Genomic DNA, 8,790 nt, shown 5'->3' with positions numbered 1-8,790 from the left:
ACAAATATCTGCTAGGGGTGAAGCTTGAGAGGGTACAAATTTAGAATTCAGTATAAAGCTGGTTATGACAATAAAATTATTTTTCTTTTTTTTTTCAGTTTATTAGAATAAAATTATTTTTCTTCTCCATTTACTCTCTTTCTACACGCCAAGAATGATTTCTATCATGCTTGGCTAAACTTTTTGTTAGCTGATAGCTGGGCGATAACTCAATCCAGTCTCGTGAGAATCGAAAAGGTACGTAACATCTTCAGATTTATTTCTTGATTTTTCTGCAAACAATGAGAGGCAATCGACCTTTCTTTTTCGTTCACAATTACCAAGTCTCGAACCTTGTCAAGGATACATTGACAACCACGTAACCATTTAGGACACAAGAGATGGTGCAATCGACCTTTCTTCAACATCTCAATATCTTCAATCCAATGAGTGTATAGAGCACATTGGTTTGTTCGATGTTGTGATCTACAATTGGGGAGATGAATCGACTTGTAGCAAATTCATTTCCCTGAGAACAATCTTAGCGGTCCGCTAAGGGAAATCAAGATCGTATTCGATTCTCATCGAGAGAGCACGGGCTTTTCCAGTTCAAAACCAGCATTGACATTAATATCGATAATCAATAATAATCCAAACAAGGGCTAATTTTCAAGGATTGGCTTTAGAAATCAGTTCACAAGAGAGAAGAGCAAGTTACAAGGGTTGTGCCTTGTAGATTGTAATCGGCAAGTATCCGAAGTAAAAATCTATTTTAGTGATCGAGACAGATTGAGGCGAAGCAAAGTTGGAGGCTATTTCTCATCTTTATTATTCTTTTACAAATTACTTTTCTCAATTTTCCTTATTGTTTGCATCTTAGTTTTACTTTAATTTTATTTTACTTGTTTACTTTAAAATTCCCTTTTCTTTTTAATTTACTAGTTTTACAAGCTTCTTGGTTCAATATCAAATCAAATTAGAATTAAAAAATTTTGAATCCCTATGAACCGACACCCTTCTTCTCTATATTACTTTATTAGCATAATTATCCGAGAAAAAATATTATTTATTTGACAATTATGACGCTTGTAAAACTGACATTGTTACTAGGGATCACGGTAAAATTAATGATTAAAATTTCTTTTGATTTATGACAGGAAAAATCCAGGCGAACTAGTTGATTGGGTACTTGAGATTGAAGCACTAGCCCGAAGTATACGTTCATGTACGCTACAAGAAAGGTGACAACAACAACAACAACAACAATCACAACAATCTGAATCCAATCCAGAACCTAATCCGGAGGCACCCTTTGACGTCAAAACCTTCTCTAACACTGAAGAAGACTTCGAGAAACTAGTTCCAATGGATCAACAAACAATCCAGGAATTAGCTACAGTACCTGCCGAATAACATTCGTTATGCATCGTATTCCTTCATGGAAAAACACCGTTTGAGCTTAAAACATGTTTAATTCATCTTCTACCTACTTACCGTAGACTGCCCAACGAAAGTCCTCACAAGCATCTTATTGAGTTTCATCTAGTTTGCTCTAGCATGAAACCACAGGGAGTATTTGATGATCAAATTAAACTCTGTGTTTTCCCTTTTTCTTTAATCGACTCGGCCAAAGATTGGTTATTTTATTTACCTCATAATTTTGTTAATTCATGGGCTGATCTGACTCATCTTTTCTTGGCAGGTTTTTCCCTGCAGCAAAAGCAAGTGAATTAAGAAGAAAAATCTTAGGAGTGCAACAAATAAATGGATAATCGTTATACGACTACTGGGAACGATTCAAGAAACTTTGTGCAAGCTGCTCATAACATGGACTGTCGGAACAAACACTTCTTCAATACTTTTACGAAGAATTACTTCCTTTGGAGATGAAGATGATTGACGCAACTAGCGGAGGAGCACTCGTTAATATGACTCCATAAGAGGCCAGAAATCTGATTTCAACTGTGACTGCTAACTCTCAACAATTTGGCTCTTTGAGTGAACTCACTCGAAGGGTTCACGAGATAAGTACAATTTGTTTGGAAAATAAAATTGATAGATTTACTGATATTGTTCAAACTCTTGTTGCAGGAAAAACGACTACGACTAGTTGCGGAATATGCACAATGCCAGACCATCCCACAGATTGAAAAATGACTACGACTAGTTACGGAAAAATGACTACGACTCGTTAATATGACTCTACAGCACAAGTCAACGCAGTTGGAAATTTTTTGGGAACTCCTAGAGACAATACAACCCTAATGCAAATACCCATAATCCAGGGTGGAAGAACTATCCGAACTTCAGCTATGCGCAGAACCAAAAGCCTCCTCAACAACCATATCAATCGAGACCACCTCAACAACAGCAATACCAACTGCCAAAGTCTTTACTGAAATCCATCGTAGAGAGTTCGACACTATCTCAAGAAAAATTTCAAAACCAAACTGAAGCACATCTACAAAAAATAGATAAACAAATAAGTTAACTAGCTCAGACCATGGTACGAATGGAATCGCAGAGAAATCTACCATCTCAAACCGAGGTAAACCCATGAGAGAATGTTAGTGACATCACCATTCGAAGTGGCATTGTGATCGAGTCAATCCCTAAAGAATCTATCACAAATTCCAAAGTAAAAGAAAAACCGAGATCCTAGAAGGATCATGAAGGAGTTGACACAGAAGATGAAGAAAAATAAAAGAAAGAAAAATCTCAAGAAGATGAAGTTAACGCCCAGAAAAGAAATATTCAAAACCAATGCCTCCTGTAATATCTCCTTACACCACGCTACCTCATTTTTCTTCCAGGTTAGTAAAACGTGATAAACGAGCAGATGAAAAGGAAATTCTTGATGTTTTTTGAAAATTAAAGATTAATATACTGCTTCTTGAAGTAATCCGAAAAGTGTTGAGATACACCATATTTTTAAAAGATCTTTGCACGAAAAAAAGAGACAACACTGAAAATGTAAATTTAGGTGAAAACGTATCAGTTGTTTTTCAACGCAGACTTCCACCAAAAATTAAAAGACCAAGGTATATTTGTTATCCCTTGCAAAATCGACAAGGTAGGAATTAAACGTGCTATGTGTGGCCTTAGGGCTTCAATTAATGTTATGACTTTATCTGTTTACAACTCACTTTCTGCTGAGCCTTTGAAGGAAACTAGAGTAATTCAGCTAGCTGATAGATCCGTCATTTATCCCGAAAGACTTCTTGAAAACATTCTTGTTAAGATAAATGAATTAATTTTTTCAGTCGATTTTTGTGTTATCGACATGAAAAACAATCGAACTAATTCTTCTTTCGAAATCCTTCTTGGTCACCTATTCTTAAGCACTTCATAGACAAAAATCGATATTAAGTGGAATTCTTATTATGGAATTCGATGGTGAGCTTGTAAAATTTGATATTTATAAAGCGATGAAACATCCAAATAATTTTGCAAGCATTAATTTTATTGATGTTATTGAACCTTTGATGGATGATTTTATTGAAACTGACTTATCCGATGATTTGTACATGGAATTAGAAAACTACAATGAAGAAATCAGGGAGCTAGAAAATACATTTTCTATACAATCTGATTTACGACTATCCTTGAGTAAATCTAAAATTTTACCTTCAATTTTATAGGCACCACAAATTAAACTTAAACAATTATCGGATCATCTCAAATATACATTCCTAGGAGAAAACGCCACCCTCCCGATAATTATCTCAAATAAGCTTTCAAAGGAGGAAAAAAGGACTTGGTGACAGTTTTAAGCGCACATAAAGAGGTAATCGGTTGGACTATAGTTGACATCAAATGACTCAGTCCATCGACATGCATGTATAAGATTAAAATTAAAGAAAGTGCAAAATCATCCCGAAAAGGACAAATACTTTTAAATCCTCCAATAATAGAGGCGGTGAAGAAATAAATTCAAAAACTTTTAAACGCCGATATCATTTATCTAATATATGATTGTAATTGGGTAAGTCCAGTCCATGTGGTTCCTAAGAAAATCGAAGTAACAATAATTGAAAATTCTAATGGTGAACTAGTTCATAAACGAATTCAAAACGGATTGAGAGTTTTTATCGATTACAGGAAGTTGAATTCTCTTACTCGAAAAGATCACTTTCCGTTTCCTTTTATTGATCAAATGATTGAACGATTAGTTGGTAAATCTCACTATTTTTGTCTAGATGGTTTTTCAGGATTTTTTCAGATTCCATTCGCAACAGAAGATCAAGAGAAAACAACGTTTATATGTCCTTTCGATATCTTCGCATATCGGCGAATGCCATATGGCCTATGTAACGAGCCAGGTACAATCCAAAGATGCATGGTTAATATCATTTCTGATTATGTAGAAAAATGAATTGAAGTTTTCATGGACGACTTCACGGTATACAATAATTTCTTTGATGAGTGTCTCTTAAATTTAACTAATGTGTTAAAACGAAGCCCTGCATATAACCTTGTGCTTAATTATGAAAAATTTCATTTTATGGTTGACAAAGGTTTAATTCTTGGTCACATTGTTTCTGCTGATGGAATTTCGGTTGAAAGCAAAAACTGATATTATCCGCTCACTCTCATACCCCACAACTTTAAGGGAAGTTTGTTCTTTTCTTATACACAGAGGATTTTATCGCAAATTTACAACAAGATACATTTTTTGAATTCGACGAATATTGAAAAGAAGGTCACGGCATCCTAAACAAATACTTATTTCGACACCCATAGTGCAGCCGCCCAATTGGGATTATCCATTTGAGATCATGTGTGACTCAAGTGTAGAAGTCGTGCTCGGACAAAAGATCAACAAAGAACCCCATGCCATTGTCTATACGTCTAGGACACTAGACTTAACATAATTATTCGACCACTGAAAAAGAACTCTTTGTTATCATTTGCACTTTGGATAAATTATGTTCTTATCTTCTCGGTATTAATATTATTGTTTATTCTGATCACGCATCTTTGAAATATTTACTAAGCAAGAAAGAGGCAAAACCACACTTAATACAATGGATTTTACTCTTAGAAGAGTTTAATCTTCAGATTAAAGACAATAAAGGATGTGAAAATTTAGTCGCAGATCACCTAAGTTGACTTCCCACCTCTAATATCGATGAACCAATTCACGAAGAATTCCCTGAGGAAAATTATTTTTGTCACAAACACATATATAATAGTATACAGATATTGTTAATTACTTAGTCACGGGAATACTTCCATCTGATCTAACTGTTCTGAGGTAAATCGTATCAAACGAGTGTCTCGATTTTATATCTAGGATGATCCATACCTTTGGAAATATTGCTCAGATTAGGTAATTCGATAATGTGTTGACAAAAGCAAGGTAAATTCTATCCTTAAATTTTGTCATTCTTATTCTTGTGAATGACACTTTGGACCAAAAAGATATACACATAAAATTCTTGAATGTGGATTTTACTGGCCTAACATTTTTCATGATATATATATATTCTGCAAATCTTGTGAAAAATGTCAGCTCGCTGGTAATTTAAGCCGACATAATGAGATGCCTCTTAATTCAATACACGTTTGTGAAATATTTGTTATATCAACATTGATTATATGGGTCAGTTTGTTTCATCTCATAGGAATTATTACATAATTATAGCTGTTGATTGTCTCAAAATGGGTAAAAGCTAAAGCTACTCGCAATAATGATGTTAGAACTACCGCTCAATTTATGAAGAATTCTATTTTTTTGAGATTTAGAACCCCAAGGGCGATAATTAGTGATCGATGAACACATTTTATCAATCGTATCGTTGATACATTAAAGAAGAAATATGGAGTCACCCAATGAATCGCCACAACTTATCATCCTAAAACTAATGGACAAGTAGAAGTTTCAAACCGATAAATTAAATTAATTCTTCAAAAGATTGTGAAACCGAATAAAAAATATGGGAGTTTGAAACTTAACGATGTCTTATGGGCATATCGGACTGCTTACAAAGGTCCTATCGGCATGTCTCAATATCACCTAATCTACGGTAAACCGTGTAACTTACCGGTTGAATTGGAACATAAAGTTTATTGGGCCGTTAAAGAATGCAATATGGAGATCGATGCAATCGGTGAAGCACGAAAATTACACATTCAAGAACTTGAAGAAATTTGTCACAATGTTTACAATAGTGCTCAGATTTACAAGGATAAAACTAAAGATTTTCATGATCGTAGAATTTCATTTACAACTTTTAATATCAGTCAAAAAGTCTTATTGTTTAATTCTAAATTGAATTTTTTGCAGGAAAATTGAGAACGAAGTGGTCAATACCTTATATTGTGACTCAAGTATTTCCCCATGACGTAGTTGAAATTCAAGATGATCCGAGAACTTGTTTCAAAGTAAATGGACACTATCAAAACCATATTAAGAGAACAATCAAGCATGTGTGATCGAGGAAATAATTTTAGAAGAACATGTAGTCTGAATCAGGTCGTCGAGCTAAACGACGTTAAACAAAGCGCTTGATGGGAGACAACCCATTATATTTTATTTTTATTCTGATTATTTTATTTTATTTTATGCATTCTTAATTATTTTCGTTTGAATTTTTTTAGGTACCCGAACACCTTGATCAAGCTGAAATTGAAGCAAAATCAGTGAATTAGAATTTCACAGGAAGCAAAACGGTGTACATTAGCAAGTTGGCGTAGGTTAGCAATTATATATATATATATCCCTAATTTTTTTCCTTTCCATCAATTATTATTATTATTATTATTATTTTAAAACTTTTTTTCACCAAAATAACCTAAACCTCTTTAAACTCCTTTCAAGCTCCATTATTATTATTATTATTATTATTATTATTATTATTATTATTATTATTATTATTATTATTTACTCATTATCTTTGTTTCAAAACACCTTAATCCACCAGAATCTTTTCTTTTATTTTAGTTCTCCTAGAACTAATTAAACATCTTCTTCAACAAAAACTCTTTTTCTCTCCCTATATAAACCCACTAATTTTTCTTAATCTCACAAATCAAACGAACCACTTCTCTTGTTTTCTATAAAATCGTTAAAACATTTTTCTTATTTTCTTTTCCATCCTTGCTAACCCACCTCCGATTGCTAAACCTACACCATCACCACTGTCGACTATCGTACACCACCTCTCCCACGCCGTCGATTGCCACCGCTTATCAACCACCAAAAGTGTCACCGACCTGTGATTCTTGGACATGGTGGGATTACTTTCCGGTACACCTTTCATTGTACCTCACGGCACCACAACACCTCGAAGCGAGCGTGTCTTCCTCCGAAGACATGCGCCACCTTCAGCGTCGACAGACGATGCACTCCCGAACATGCAACATCAATTTAATGAAATTCACGATCGTCTCAACTCCCTTGAGTACACTCTTACTGAGATTATCTCCTATCTCCGCTCGGCTACCTCTGGCCGAGGTCGAGGCCATCACTAAACACGGGGAGTATCTCTATTCCTTCTCCTATGTTTTAATATACATATTGGGACAATATACTTTAAGTGGGGGGTAGAGAACATAGAGAACACTTACATCGAATTATCTCTCGCTTATCTACATTATTGAAATTGAGTTGCATTGATTGAATTGTTGAAATCTCTTGTTATGAATTTTGAATATTGCTTCGTCTTATTTAATACCTTAGGAGTTTGTAATCACACTTTTATCGGATTTATGGTGCATGATAGTAAAAATGGCATGACTAGTATTTTTCCTAAAATTTTTGATTGATATTACATGAATCCTTTAGTTGATATATTTCTTGACTCGATACACATTGCCCCTTCTTGTGAGATTAGAGCCTAAATGAGCATATCTTATTATTCTTGCTCATTTGTTTTATTGAGTGTGCCTGATTAATTTTGACATTCTAGAACTTTTGATTAAATGCATATCGAGACCACACGTTGAAACTTCATGGTTTAAAATGATTAGGGCACTTAAGATTAACTCACTCCTCTACCCAAATGGCCTGCCTTTTTATTTACGTCCACTAGGGAACCAACTTTGAACCTTTACCCTTTTCTTTGTTTTTTTTACCACATTACAAATCCTGAAGCCTTATTTATTTATTTTTTTCTTCTATCTTGTTACCCTTTTCGAGACATAAGATAGATTTGCTCTACGAAAAAAAAATTAAGAGAAGAAATAGGAAGCAATTCGAATTTTTTTGGATCGAACAAATCGTTTGAACAAAAAAATAAAAAAATCGCAAAAAGAAAAGAAAAGAAAAAAATTGGTTACGCTTTCTCGAGTGTGTTTACTTTGTTGAAATTCGTGGTTTGAACTCATATATTTTACATCTCTTGTCATGACCTTTGAACCCAATTTTTTTTGCCTTTTCCCTACCCAAAACTAAGCCCCGTTACAACCTTGTTAAAAACACTTTGATTATATGCATCTTGTTTGAACAAGTAGTGGATACTTGATTTTCTTACAAGCCTATATGAATGTCATCAATATCCTTGAAGATATTGAGTCTTGTTGCATTAAAATTGATGGATAATTGGGATGCCTTGGCTTTTACTTAAAATTCTTTCTAGTTATGCCTATTTGCTTAATTGTTACCTTGCTTCCGATACTCGATGTGATCATTAGCTTGTTTGGTTTTCCTTGGTACATTGTGAGATAAAATATTAATGATTTGAGATTTTTACAATTGATTAAGGCATGCTTGAGGACAAACATTGAATAAGTGAGGGGGAACTTGATGAGTGTTTTATTTGGTTAATATTTTTTTATTAATTAAACCATGTTATCTCATTTTATAGT

Source organism: Hibiscus syriacus, unplaced genomic scaffold (genome assembly GCF_006381635.1).
Source record: "Hibiscus syriacus cultivar Baekdansim isolate YM2019G1 unplaced genomic scaffold, ASM638163v2 tig00111799_pilon, whole genome shotgun sequence".
Classification (NCBI taxonomy): Eukaryota; Viridiplantae; Streptophyta; class Magnoliopsida; order Malvales; family Malvaceae; genus Hibiscus; species Hibiscus syriacus.
The sequence above is the reverse complement of the archived record's forward strand: the minus strand, read 5'-3'. Positions refer to the sequence as shown.